Genomic DNA, 9719 nt, shown 5'->3' on the forward strand with positions numbered 1-9719 from the left:
CAACAATTATATATATGTATGTACATATACATATATATAATTGTATATATATAGTTGTATGAACAATGTATATGTATACACACACACATGTGTGTATACAATTGTTTATGGTTATTTTCAAGACAGGTTGTTTTCCCTGTATAGCCCTGGCTATCCTAGAACTTGCTCTGTAGATCAGGCTAGTCTTGAAGTCAGAGATGCCCCTGCCTCTGCCTCCGAAGTGCAGGAATTAAAGGGTCTCATGCATCCCAGCCTGGCCTGAATTCACTATATAGCCAAAGAAGATAACCTTGAACACCCAAAACATGTCTCTACCACATATACCTAAGCGTTGCAACTACAGACCTGTGCCAAGCACAACGAACTGTAGAAACATTAAGAACATGGAGCTATTTCAGTATTCTTGGAACGGTAGGTGATTAGCTTGGGTGCACTTAGTGTGGGCTTCCATGAATTTTCATGAAATTCTTAAATTTCTACTGAGAATTAATGACTTCTGGGGAGAGGCCATTTTCCAACATTTGTTTGAGTTCAAAGATGGTACTAAGAACATGAAAGGGTTTCATTCCAACTTTTCTTTGGTACTTTCTTTTGTATGTGAAAGAGGCTAGAATTTTTAAAGGCTCCAATTCCTTTAATATTTCAGACTGTCGGGGTTGGGGATTTAGCTCAGTGGTAGAGCGCTTGCCTAGCAAGCACAAGGCCCTGGGTTCGGTCCCCAGCTCCGGAAAAAAAGAAAATGGAAAAAAAATATTTCAGACTGTCTGAATGGTATAGAGGGCTTTTGCCAAAATAATCACGTTCTTGGAGATTTTTGTATTCATTTTACTTGAAGAATCTGCCTTTTGCACTCAGGATTTTTTTGTTTCCTCCCTTGAGCTTCAGTAATGCTACATCCTATTTCTTTGTAAAGAATTTCCCTTCATTTTCTACTTTTATAAAGTTTGTCTCACTTACCAGCAAAGTTTTGGCCACTGAAAATTGACACTGGGACTAAAATGAGGACATAATGCCCGAGAGCACACGCTGCTTTTGCAAAAGAGCCAGGTTAGGTTCCCCAAACGCCCACGCTGCAGCTCAGAGTCACCTGTAACTCCAGTTCCAGGGGATTCGATGCTCTCATCTGGCCTCTATGGGCTCTGCACACCCACACACATAAAATAGGGTTTTTCCCTCCATCTTTATTAACGTGAGTATTTCTTATTTACATTTCGAGTGTTATTCCCTTTCCCGGTTTCCGGGCCAACATCCCCCTAACCCCTCCCCCTTCCCTTTCTACATAGGTGTTCCCTTCCCCATCCTCCCCACATTACCGCCCTCCCCCCAACAATCACGTTCACTGGGGGTTCAGTCTTGGCAGGACCCAGGGCTTCCCCTTCCACTGGTGCTCTTACTAGGCTATTCATTGCTACCTATGAGGTCAGAGTCCACGGCAGTCCACGTATAGCCTTTAGGTAGTGGCTTAGTCCCTGGAAGCTCTGGTTGCTTCGCATTGTTGTTCATATGGGGTCTCGAGCCCCTTCAAGCTCTTCCAGTCCTTTCTCTGATTCCCTCAACGGGGGTCCTATTCTCAGTTCAGTGGTTTGCTGCTGGCATTCACCTATGTATTTGCTGTATTCTGGCTGTGTCTCTCAGGAGCGATCTACATCCGGCTCCTGTCAGCCTGCACTTCTTTGCTTCATCCATCTTTTCTAATTGGGTGGCTGTATATGTATCAGTCACATGTGGGGCAGGCTCTGAATGGGTGTTCCTTCTGTCTCTGTTTTAATCTTTGCCTCTCTATTCCCTGCCAAGGGAATTCTTGTTCCCCTTTAAAAAGGGGGGCAGGAGGAGGCAAGACTGGGGAGGAAAGGGTTGGGGTGCAGGTTCCACAAACAAAACACTAAAATGGAGAGCTATAGTAGAAAAGGAGGCTGTGTTGCAGCTGAGCCTGGTGTCTTTAGGCTCTGGGCTCCCAGCATTCCAACACTCACTAAGGGCCAAGCGACCAGGCAAGCTGCTACCTGCTGGTCACCCAACGTCCAGAACTGCTTTCCCAGCTCTCAAAGGTAGGTAAATGGGCTCAGAATGCACCCATTCTTTTCTGCACCTCCCACAAGGTCCATACTCTCCTCCCCTCCTCCTTTGCACAGTCGGGTCAGCCTGCTAACCACGCCCTATCAGAAGGACCCTGCCTCAAGAGCCCTAGGTCCCTCCCCACACCCCCCTCAAACCTTCCCCACGCCCCCTCAAACCTGGTTGGCGCTGCCCTCAGAGCCCCTCCTGTATCAGCTGCAGTCTCCGCTTGACCCGCAGAGGCGCTGTGTAGTACTCCACTCCTTCCCAAAAGGACCCGCCAACGCCACGCACTTGCGCTCTGCCCTTTCTCCATTCGCCTCGCTTTCCGGACTATCTCCGCTTCTTGAGTCCTGCAGTAGTTTGTGTTGGACGGGTACCCACTCCTGGCAGGCAGCTTCGGCGAGCAAGTGATGGAAGAAGCCAGAGAGGTGGCCAGAACGGAGCGGTGGGTGAGATGGGGGCTAGGGACAAGAAAGATGCTTAAGGTTCCGGCGGGACACTGGGGAGGTGGCTGGTGATTGGCGGGTCAGTGGAACGGTGTCTGAAGTTCTTGCGCGATAGTGGGGAGGTGGTTAACATGCTTGGCGGGTCAGTAGAGAGGTGGCTTGAAGTTCCTGCCCGACAGTGGCGAGGTGGCTACGTGGTTGGCGGGTCAGTGGAGAGGTGGTTGGATTGCCTGCGGGTCAGCGGAGACGTGGCTTGAAGTTCCTGCGCGACAATGGTGAGGTGGCTAATGTGCTTGGCGGGTCAGTGGAGAGGTGGCTAACGTGCTTGGCGCTTGGCGGGTCAATGGAGAGGTGGCTGAAGTTACTGCGCGACAGTGGAGAGGTGGCTAGAGACCCTGCAGGTCAGTGGAGAGGTGGCTAACGTGTTTGGTGGGACAGTGGAGAGGTGGCTTGAAGTTCCCGCGCGACAGTGGTGAGGTGGCTAACGTGCTTGGCGGGTCAGTGAGGACGTGGCTGGAGTGCCTGAGGGTCAATAGAGAGGTGGTTAACGTGCTTGGCGGGTGAGTGGAGAGGTGGCTTGAAGTTCCCGCGCGACAGTGGTGAGGTGGCTAACGTGCTTGGCGGGTCAGTGGAGACGTGGCTGGAGTGCCTGAGGGTCAATAGAGAGGTGGTTAACGTGCTTGGCGGGTGAGTGGAGAGGTGGCTTGAAGTTCCCGCGCGACAGTGGTGAGGTGGCTAACGTGCTTGGCGGGTCAGTGAGGACGTGGCTGGAGTGCCTGAGGGTCAATAGAGAGGTGGTTAACGTGCTTGGCGGGTGAGTGGAGAGGTGGCTTGAAGTTCCCGCGCGACAGTGGTGAGGTGGCTAACGTGCTTGGCGGGTCAGTGAGGACGTGGCTGGAGTGCCTGAGGGTCAATAGAGAGGTGGTTAACGTGCTTGGCGGGTGAGTGGAGAGGTGGCTTGAAGTTCCTGCGCGACAGTGGTGAGGTGGCTACGTGCTTGGCGGGTCAGTGGAGAGATGGCTGGCTAACGTGCTTGGCGGGTGAGTGGAGAGGTGGCTTAAGTCCCTGCGGGGCTGTGGAGAGGTGGCTAACGTGCTTAGCGGGTGAGTGGAGAGGTGGCTGAAGTGCTTTGCGAACAGTGGAAAGGTGGCTAAAATGTCTACTGGACAGTCGGAGGGGTAGTTAAAATGACTGCGGCAGAGATGCCTAAAATGCCTGCCAGCTGCGTGGAGACCTAGGTAAAATGCCTGCCGGGTCCCGAGGCGATACTTAAAATACCTGCCTGGTAGCCCGGGAGATAGCTAAAAGGACTGCCGGGTTCTGGAGGAAAAACTTAAAATGTCTGTCCCTTATCGGGACAGGTGGCTAGACTACCAAACGGGGACCTGGAAAAATAGCTAAAATACCTGCTCGAGACCCAGACTAATGGCTGAAATGGCTGCCTGGAACCATGAGACTTCCTGCTGGGGACCTGGGGAGATCGCTAAAATGCCTGCCTCATAAACCCTAGAGGTCAACTAAAATGTCTGTCAGACAAAGCAGGGGTAATGAAAATGTCTGGGATACTGTAGAGGTGGGTGGCTAAAATGTTTTATAGGTCGATAAGCAAAACGATGAGAAAGCCTGGCACATAGCTGAGATGCGGTGTGGAGCAGAAAAAGAAAGCTAGCTAGTTAAGGCGTGGGCTGCAGCCGTGGCTGGGATCCCCACCCTCACAGGCTATCAGGGAAGCCTCGTGCCCAAGTCAAATTCAACAATATTGTGTCACTGCAAGTGTCTTTTTCATGTAAGATCTTTGCTCCTGAATATATTCTTTTGTAATAAGAGTTTTACCACCACGTGATCGATCGTACAAAACACCGATGTGCTTTTACCTCCAATTTAATGGGGTTTTCTGATTGTATGCCTTTGGGTTAAAACTGCTTAAAGAATGTGGTGAAGGCACTCTTAGCCGAACCAAAGCGCAGATTCGGTAAAGTTGAAGATTTACTGGTAGCATGTGAAGTAACCAAGAACTAGTAACTAAGTCTATGGTAACTTTCTTTGGGAGGCCCTGGAAGTTGAGACCTAAAATGTTGGTTCTGCATTCCGTTTATTTCCGTTTATTACCTGATCTCTGGTATCATTGAAATTTAAAAATAATCTGCTTTGAAAACCCATTAATATCCAGTCTTTACGACCTGGGACGAGGAGTATTTCCGGAGGTGGGGGTGGAAGGCAAGACAAAACAATTCTCAGTGGTTTGTAACTGGAAAAGTATACTCTTATTTACCATGGCATGGCAAATTCCTCCCGGAAGTGTTTATTCTGTATGTTCAGATGAGCCAACAATAGCACTAAAGAATTAATCCAGTTTAGAAAGGAGGGGAATTAATGACTAAGTTTGGTTTTGATGTGGTTTGGGGGTAAATTTCGTTTTTTTTTTTCAATGTTTGCCTTATTTCTGAAACAAGGTCTCAGTAAATAATCTCAAACTCACAAGATCTGCCTGCCTCTGCCTTCAGTGCAACAGCGCTGATTTTGATTTTGATTTTTTTTTTTTTAGTATAGAATAGAGTTTATTCAGGACATGGGGAAGGGAGTTAAGAGGGTACTAGGGGCAGAGAAAGGCAGAGAGAGAAAGTAGAAGAGTAGAGGCTGGCCATGAGCATGTGGAGAGAGAGGGGGGAGGTAGGAAGGGAATGGGGGGGACAAGGGGGGAAGAGGGGAAGAGCAAGAGCCTGATTTTGATTTTAAAGGTTTGTTTTGCCTAATGTTCAGTTTTCAATGTGGAAGAGATTTGGAAAGTGCCGATTTTGTAATACTATGCAAATACTTACTTGTGTTAGTAGGCAGACAAACATTGAATCCCCAGAATATTACATTGAGGAAGAAATTGAGGTTTCTAATCAACTGCCCTTGAGATAGAAAGATTCCCGTCTAAGATAAAGGTAAAAGCTTTGGTATGAGTGCCACAGCAAAGTTTCTATGTCCAGCTATACACGTAGACGAAGGGAATCACTAGCTAAGAAATTTGAAGCTGAAAAGGGTAAGGAAATGAGTTTTCTAAAACTTCCAGAAGGAATGCACCCCAGCTGATAATCAATTTCAACTGGGCGGCTCACATTGAACTTCTGACTTCTAAAATTATAAGGTTATCTGTAGAGGCGTGTTGCTTTAAGCCCCTAAGTTTGTAGTGATTTTGTTATAGCAAATAACGCTAGTGCTACCTGTGTCTTTGTATCTTCTTAGAGGTTAAGGTGGTTATGGAAACATCCAAAAAAAAAAAAAATCATGAGATAGGCTAAGGCACAGAGTGTGTCTTTGTAGAACACCTTTACCTAATGGCTTAATCAGCTCATTAGCATAATAAAATACTAGATTGGGTAGTTAGAGACCAAACAGTGGCTTATACCTCTAGAGGCTAGACCTCTCTAAAATGGAGGTTGGGTTCTGGTGTTATCCCTTCCTGTCTTCTTAGATTGTAAATGGCTGCCTAATGGCTGCCATGCATCCAGTAAAACGACATGTTTAGGCTCCATTCTTTTTTTTTTTTTTTAAGATTTTATTCATTTATTTTATATATGATGAGTACACTGTAGCTGTCTTCAGACACACCAGAAGAGGGCATCAGATCTCATTATAGATGGTTGTGAGCCACCATGTGGTTGCTGGGAATTGAACTCAGGACCTCTGGAAGAGCAGCCGGTGCTCTTAACCACTGAGCCACCTCTCCAGACCCGCAAATAACTTTTAAAAACCTTAAAATAAGTGTATGGGTATTCGGCCAGCATGTATGTCTGTGCATTGCTGCTGTGTTTGGAGCTCTCAGAGGCCAGAAGAGAGCACTGGATCCTCTGGGATTGGCGTTCTACATGCTTGTGAGCTATGTGAATACTACAAACTGAACCCAGGTCAAGAACGACAAGCACTCCTAACTGCTAAGCCATCTTTCCAGCCTCTTAACCTTTTTGTTGTTTTGTTTTTTAAGATTTATTTATTTTATATGTGTGACTACACTGTAGCTGTCTTCAGACACACCAGAAGAGGGCATCAGACCTCATTACAGATGGTTGTGAGCCACCATGGGGTTGCTGGGAATTGAACTCAGGACCTGTGGAAGAGCAGTCAGTGCTCTTAACTGCTGAGCCATCTCTCCAGCCCTAGACTCCATTCTTAAGACCTCATTTGATTCGAAATTACATCTTTTATTTAAAAGCTTTATGTACATATGCAGTCAAATTCAAATGATTTTTTTCTTGCATAGTTTGTGCGTGTGTGTGTGTGTGTGTGTGTGTGTGTGTGTGTGTGTGTTTTGTTTTTGAGACAGCATTTCTTTGTGTAACAGCCCTGGGTGTGTTGGAACTATCTCTGTAGACCAGGCTGTCCTCAAACTCCTGCCCCTGCCTTCTTCTCTTGTGCCGTTGAATAGATATAGCCTCAGATCTGGTGAATAATGAGTGGATTATTCAAAAACAGAGTTGGTAGCTTGTTTACGTGTGCTGGTATTGCCATGCCTGAAGCATCTACACAGCCTTTTCTGTAAAATGTAAGTCGGGCCTTCTATTGCAATCCTGGTGGAATTATACTGTATAGGACTACTTTATTATCAGCATTGTTGTTAGATTTTTTTTGTGTACAAGTATTCTGCTTGTTTGTGTGTTTATGTATCGCATGTGTGCCTGATGGCTACCAGTGTCAGAAGAGGGTTTGCTAGGATCCCCTATAATGGAGTTACAGATGGTTAAGAACCACCACGTGGATGCTGGGAATCAAACCAGGTTCTCTGTGAGAACAGGAATTGCTCACATTAAAAATAGTAATCCTAGCTGGGGTACATAGTTAGTTCCTGGCCAACCTCGCTAGAAAACACATGGTCTTCTTTAAAAAATAAATAGTAAACATCGGAGCTTACTATTTAAATACACTCAAGGCCCTAGCCAGCATTCATAGCAAATTATGAAACTATTCAGGAGGTCCTTGTGTAATGAAAATGGAAGTTGGGGGCTGGAGAGATGGCTTAGTGGTTAGGAGCACTGACTGCTCTTCCACAGGTCCTGAGTTCAAATCCCAGCAACCGCATGGTGGCTCACAACCATCTGTAATGGGATCCGATGCCCTCTTGTGGTGCGTCTGAAGACATTGACAGTGTAGTCACATATATAAAATAAATAAATAAATAGAAAATGAAAGTTGACTAATAAATCTGAAAGCCCAAGAAATTAGAATGAGCCTGGAAGTGAAAGTCCAAGGTAAAGGAATTACAGCAAAAAAGTGACGGTTGGAATGTTGGCGTTAACTGGGGAGACTACACAGAAAACCCTTAAGGCAGGCATTGGTCTAAGTGAGGTTTGATTGTGAAGACCAACTCATTTTAGACGGATGGGTGTTATCTTTATCAGAATGCTATGTTTAAACACACCCTTAAATTGACTGCATTCTCAAGATTTCCTATGCTAGTAATTGCTGCTTTTAGTGTCGGATTTCACTATGACTGGTAAAAATATGGTTGTAGAATTTTTTTTTAAGACAGGGTCTCACTGTGCATCCCTGGGTAAACCGGAACTCAATTTGTAGGCCAGGGTGGCCTTGAATTAAGGGTGTGCACTGCCAGTCCGAGCGTGGATGAACCTTCTTCTTTAACCAGAGTCCTTAGTGGAGCTCTTGATACTAACAGTTATCACTTTCAACTTTGTTTTCATAACTGTTAGCTTTCTGATGAAAAAGCTTGGAAGCCATGTTTTCTGTCTGACTCCACCACCACTCAAAGTGGTACTCAAATTATCCTTGTCATGTTTAACCTCCACTCTGAGGCACACTGAAAATCTAATGATGATGAGCTAATATATCCTATTCCTTTTGGGACCATTAGCTCAAATATTACCTTAACCCTTCAGAGCTTTATATAAATTACTAGAGAGCATGAACTGAAACCAATCTTTTTTTTTTTTTAAAGATTTATTTATTTCATGTATGTGGATGTATGGTTGCTGTGTTCAGACACACCAGAAGAGGGCATGGGATCCCATTACAGATGGTTGTGAGCCACCATGTGGTTGCTGGGAATTGAACTCAGGACCTCTGGAAGAGCAGTTAATGCTCTTAACCAGTGAGCCATCTCTCCAGCCCATTACAGGTTTTTTTGTTTTTTTTTTTTTTCTATTTTTTGGAGCTGGGGACCGAACCCAGGGCCTTGCGCTTGCTAGGCAAGCGCTCTACCACTGAGCTAAATCCCCAACCCCAGGTTTGTTTTTTTTTTATATAAAAAATTTATTTTATTTATTATATATAAGTACACTGTAGCTGTCTTCAGACACCAGAAGAGAGCATCAGATCCATTACAGATGGTTGTGAGCCACCATGTGGCTGCTGGGAATTGAACTCAGGACCTCTGGAAGAACAGTCCATGCCCTTAACCTCTGAGCCATCTCTCCAGTCCATTGCAGGTTTGTTTTTGTTTTTTTTATAAAAGATTTATTTTATTTATTAAATATAAGTACACTGTAGCTGTCTTCAGAAACACCAGAAGAGAGCATCAGATCCATTACAGATGGTTGTGAGCCACCATGTGGCTGCTGGGAATTGAACTCAGGACCTCTGGAAGAGCAGTCAGTGCCCTTAATCCCTGAGCCATCTCTCCAACTCAGACGGGTCTTTTAAATAGGGGTTTTTCTTATTATAAATTCTTGTTCTTTGACCATTTCATAGGTATATAGAATGCATTCTGCTTACTTTCCACACACTTAATTTCCCTCCCACCCTGGCTAGCACCCCTATTCCTTACAAAATGTCTCTGTCTTATTTGCTAGTTTTATTTTGTTTAGTGTTTCAGTTTACCTGGGACATCAGTGTGACCCTGAGTTTGGAACTAAAAGAGACTGGTGACCTCATCAGTGTGTACATTTGAGTGCTCCATGCCCCAGTCCATTAGTTGTGGATAATAAGTGGTAAGGTTTCATGGGGCTCTTGGAGTTGGGCCAGCCTTTTCCAAAGATGTTAAGATTTAACAGATTCCTCACTCAGACTCACTTGCAGCACCTTTCTTTCTCTTACCAGTCAGGCTGTAGATAAGGTTTTTTATGTTTTCATTGGCTCCTTATATTAGCACAAGGTGAACTGATCTCAGGTAAAACATGGTTGCCTTTCTGGCCCATTGGATGGAAATGAAGGCCCTATTTTGTTGGAGCACTTCTACTGGTTAGGGATGGCTAGGTAGATCCATGTCTAACTATAAAC

At 45.4% G+C, this 9719-nt stretch overlaps 1 long non-coding RNA gene across 3 annotated transcripts in view; it reads left to right on the forward strand.

Annotated features, from left to right (window-relative positions):
* The first annotated feature begins 2314 nt into the window (after nucleotides 1–2314).
* The window catches only part of LOC134484082 (uncharacterized), a 32748-nt gene continuing 25343 nt past the window's right edge, over nucleotides 2315–9719 (forward strand). The window contains exon 1 of one of the 3 annotated variants that reach the window (NR_197290.1): nucleotides 2315–2507. This is a non-coding gene — a long non-coding RNA (uncharacterized LOC134484082). Of the gene's footprint in view, nucleotides 2508–3485; nucleotides 3545–9719 lie in introns of those variants that run through there. The other 2 variants (NR_197291.1, NR_197292.1) reach the window with 2 other exon arrangements.

Source organism: Rattus norvegicus, chromosome X, assembly GCF_021556685.1.
Source record: "Rattus norvegicus strain SHRSP/BbbUtx chromosome X, alternate assembly SHRSP_T2T, whole genome shotgun sequence".
Lineage (NCBI taxonomy): Eukaryota > Metazoa > Chordata > Mammalia > Rodentia > Muridae > Rattus > Rattus norvegicus.